Genomic DNA, 5,228 nt, shown 5'->3' with positions numbered 1-5,228 from the left:
TAGCAAGGTGATGTCACTCTGCTTAGCATCTATAAACAGGTGGGAGTTTCATTTGGAGAATTGTGTTTTTCTCTGGTCCCTTGTTATGCTTTCCCTGTTTTCTGGAAACTGAAGCACTTTGGCTTTCACTACCTTTTTTGACAGAGATGCCACCAGGTATCTATACATCTAACACAAAATCAATTGGTGCGATTATGCAATTTAGCTGCATTTGTGGTGCTAATTTATCTACTGGCATCTGTAAATGACTTTATTATAAAAAATTCAAAGGCTCTGCTAAAAGCCAAATTAGGCTTGGTAGCAACACAGAAGGATTATCAACAAGGGAAATCTCTAAAAGCACCAGCAACCAAGGAAGCATCAAGTGATGTCTGGAAAGACATAAAATGTGATATCAATTCATTAAGTGCTGACTATTGTGTATGAGTTGAGACCTGAGTAAAAGTGTATTGCTGGTGGATTTGCCAAGTTTCTCTACCGGGAGCCAATTTACCTTTTCCCTCTCAGATACTTCACAGGCAAGGTAACTGGGGCCAGCAGTTATTAGCAGGTTACAGATGCCAAAGTTCAATGAAGGAGAAGGGGAAATTAAAGAAAAGACATTTATAGGGGCGCCTGGGTGGCTCAGTCATTAAGCATCTGCCTTCGGCTCAGGTCATGGTCCCAGGGTACTGGGATCGAGCCCCACGTTGGGTTCCCCGCTCAGCGGGAAGCCTGCTTCTCCCTCTTCCACTCTGCCTGCTTGTGTTCCCTCTCTTGCTGTCTCTCTCTCTCTCTCTCTCTGTTAAATAAATAAATAGATAAATAAATAAATAAATAGAAAAGACATTTATATTAAGTTTCCAAATCCCTACAGAAAGCAGCTCACATATTAAAGATGTTGATATTTGGGCCACTGACGCCATTACAGAAACAGTCAGTGAAGACAAGGATAGAATATCCTTGGCATGAATAAAATTTTATTTTATTTGAATCTCAGAAATTCTGTTGGATACAGTCACAGATACAACTTCTGGATCATGAAGGTCCTGGTAAAATGTTAAATCTGACAAGAAATGTAAAGGTTATTTGAGCTGACAGCCTCCTTTTAAACAGAGATCCAAACTAAAAGTTTAGTGGTCACTCCACTTGTGGTTGAGATTAAAATCAATTGATCAATTAATTAACCAATGTCCTTTCCTCAGCTGTCTTTCTTACAATCATATTTAGCAAAAGAAAAATCTTCCCCCTTTTGGGTAATTTTTAGCTAATGGAACCAATTCACTACGCACTAATCTTATATTTAAAGGCCAGCAGCAGATTTAAAGTCTTAGAATTATACCTACCATAAAACTCAAGAAAGTTCATAAATGCAAGCCACTAAGCAAATAAAAAGAATTGGCTTATGGGTGGGCTTTCAAAGAGAACATGGCTTATTCTTTAAATAGTTTGAATGTCAATAAATTGAAGATTTATTAGATCAGAAATGCTGGTCTTTGCTCTTCAGATGAAAACATCAAAGTAGCTTGAGTATCAAATCTTAGATCTAGGTGTTCCTAGTACTGTCAGTGCTCTTGAGGAGAACTATTTCTAAAGGTTTTGAGACAAGTTGACAATATTCTTTAGATGAAATCTAGTGATTTATGTTGATTTTATTTCCAGATGAATCAACTATCCATTGATGTGTATAGAAAGGAAGATGCTTAAAAGGTAGGCACTAATTACCACTTAACAGTGCTATCCAGATATCCCATGTCCTTTAAATAGTAGAGTTCATCATCTGTATAAACATATACATGTAAGTATTACCAGGAAAAAGAATTGATCACCTAGAATAATATAGTTGAGGTGTTTTGTTTTTTGTTTTGTTTTTTGTGTGTGTGTGAGTAGTAAATGTCAAACTGGCCAGTGACAATAATCATGAACACTGCTGCAATCTTTTGCCCTTCAGTGGTTTATATTATGCATTGTATGTAACAGGTATAAAATAATATTGAAATAAGAGATTTGGGTGACATCATCAAAATGGAAATCAGACTGTCCTCATCCTCTTTCTTCTCATATAATATGGTTAATGATTTGTAGTTGTTATAGGTTGACTCAAAGTAGATCTATTATAACAAACTAAAATCTATTGGTTCATAAACTGAGAGACATTCACATATTCACATATTCATACACTGGGCGATATCTCACTGAATCAATGTGATTTGTCTGACAACTTCATGTATCCAAAGTGAAACTGACTATAGAGGCAAGAAGAAAACATTACTTCAGGCTGGTGGAATCAGGGACCACTGTATGGAAGAGATGTACCTGACCAAGAAATGGAAATAGGATTTAAATATTCAGAGAGAAAACAAAGGTACCCTAGGCCAGAAATTGTTAGTAGGACAACCACCCAAAACCAGCTAACAGAAAACAATTACCTGATACCAGTAGACTCAACCATTATTTATCTTGATGATGTGTTTGACTAGGTACCTAATGACATTTCACCTATATTCAATCACCTTTTTCTGTTTTAGTATCTGTTCAGGTTTTCTTTGGGACTATTTGTAAACCTGTTTGAAGATAATTTTTTTTTTTACATTTATCAAAACTTTTACCATCTTAAGACTGAAAAGATTGTTGTGTACTTGGATGAGAGTTACCTTTTTTCTATTTTCACTTGCTTTTAATCACACTAAGTATGCAATTTGTATGATATTGTAGTCAAAATTATACTTAAATTACACTTGCTTTTTAAAACGATTTTCCAGTGAATGATTTTTTTTTAAATCCCAAACATTTAAAAGGTAGGTTTTTTTAAAAAATAAGCAATTTGTCAAATTGATCATTAAATAGAATGATTTAAGTGAAGTTTTGTTAAATAATTGAAATTTAATTAGCTTTAAATATATTTTCTAGTGCTGCCAAATGTATGTAGAAACATTCAAAGATAGTTGCTTTGTACCATCTGCTTATTTTTTTCAAGTGATTAAAGGTGAGTTGATTTCAAACCAGGGGAATCAACATACTGAAATGTTTTAACAGAAGAAATCACAGAACACATATCAAAATAGTGAAAACATCTTTTGGGGGAATCATATGGGCTTCAAGAGATTAGGAGCAATAAGTTTGGGCCATATAATGGAGGAGTTTGATTTGGGGATTGAAGGAGTTTAGCTTTTGCTATGTTGTAGTGAATAATATAACCTTATCTTTATTTTAGGGAGATTTATAAGCACCATGTAGGCTAGATTAAAATGGGGAGATCTGTGAATTAATTCCAATTAATTAATTGTCTAATTAGATCAGGACACGAAAGCAGGAGATTACATCATTAGTGCAGGTGAGAGGCAATGTGTTTCTGACTCAGACTGGGGCAAGGAGAATAAATGTGTGGCTTTGGAACATCTATGCTACTGTGATTGCAGTTAACTGGAAGGATGGCAAAATGTGTGACTTTTTTTTTTGACATTATCTGCAAACATGGAGAAGAACAATTATGAATTGAGGAGAGGAATGAGGTGAGAAAATGACACATGTACAATTAAGTAGAAGGGACAATTATAAAAAGGATCAACTAGATTTAAAACATAAATGTGTGTTATCATGTTCTTTGAAATTTTAATGTATAGTTTTGATTCTAAATCATCTTTTAATTTCCTTCTGCCTCAATTTAACTTATAAAATGGCATAACAACTGGTGTTATTCAAAGTACCACCCATTCTGAAGGCTGCATAATCCTTTGACTGAATATAAGCACTCAACTCCGTGATTCTATTAGTGTTCTACTTTAAAAATATCTTCTTAATGTGCAGCCCCTACCCTCATAGTGATATTTGTAGATACTACGGCTCTGCATCTTACACCTGGAATTAGATCAGAATTTGGAAAACAAATTACATTGTTATTTTTTATTAAGTTAATTTAGCATTGCCTTTTATATGAATGTAGGCAACAAACTATAGTAATAATAGAAATATATATAAACTTGCTACTGAGATAAATACTAAATACATTCATATTATGTTACGTATCATGTTACAATGTTATATTAAAATAACATTGATTCATTTCTACTTTGAAATAACGTGATCACGTGATCACTGTCTTCTTGTCTATAGAAGTTCATGTGACTTAGATGGCCAAAAATGAGCAGCTCTGTTCATAGTCATTATTCAGCCACCAAACTTCATAGAAAGTCACATTTTCCTATGCTGTTTTCGTGTTCCCTAACTTCATTTGTTGTTTAATCAATATGTGGAGGGAGGTTAAGACTACAGTGTTATGTTCTGATTCTATCTAACCAATAGACTTCATATTTTGCTAATATTTTAAATGCATTTTCTTGTTAGGTCATGTAAGAATATTTATGTGTTACCATATCACATTTTTATGTTCTAACAATTGCATTTCAATATAATTGATTTTATTTGCAGCAAATATATATTATTTTATGTATTTAAAATGATTACCTGAGGATGATTTCATATTCATGTGATTGCAACTGTTATTACATGTGGTTGGAGTAAGCAAAGACTCATAAAGTACAATATGAATGACACTTTTTACTAAAAATATACTGAACTCCAGAAGACCTTGGTAATATAAAAATAGCCCAGAAATCCAGAGGGGAAGCACATTTGGGGGGTCACTATTAGGACTTCAACAAAGTTAATGTGCAGTTGAATAGAAAGGCACTAGTCTATAGTCCTCATTTGGTCTTAACTCTGCGGTCTTGCACAACCCAAACTTCCCAGGCCTTTTTTCTGCTGCTCAATTTCTATTTGACAATCCTATCATTGCTCTAAAATGTGATTATTTCTTTAGTTTAACATTGAGCTAAGAGGAAACGGGAGGTTTAGACAGAGATAGGTAAGAGTACATTTAAATTATAAGAATGAATTTATTGAAGGGTAGGCCCACCACAGAGGGTGACTCAACAGGGATCTGGGTCTCCAAGAAGAAGTTGTAAGAGAAATGTCAATTTGAAAAAGACTTGGGAAATAACTGGTATCTATTTTAGCGGTTCTATTTCTTTCCTTGGTATTACTTTCTATTATAATAGAAATATTATTTTTCTAGTATAATTATCTATATACCTGAGACTCATTGCTTTTTATGCTAAATTTTTTAAGGGAAGAAGCTACTCTCTCTGGATTGCTTAATGTTAGCTAATTTGTTTGAGAAATGATTAATTGGCATGTACCTTACAAAGCATTGGCTGCATTTAACTGAACTTCCTGAATGACACTTGCAA

Source organism: Mirounga leonina, unplaced genomic scaffold (assembly GCF_011800145.1).
Source record: "Mirounga leonina isolate KUSES-001 unplaced genomic scaffold, KU_Mleo_1.0 Mir_126, whole genome shotgun sequence".
In the NCBI taxonomy this organism is placed as follows: domain Eukaryota; kingdom Metazoa; phylum Chordata; class Mammalia; order Carnivora; family Phocidae; genus Mirounga; species Mirounga leonina.
This window is presented reverse-complemented; position numbering follows the sequence as displayed.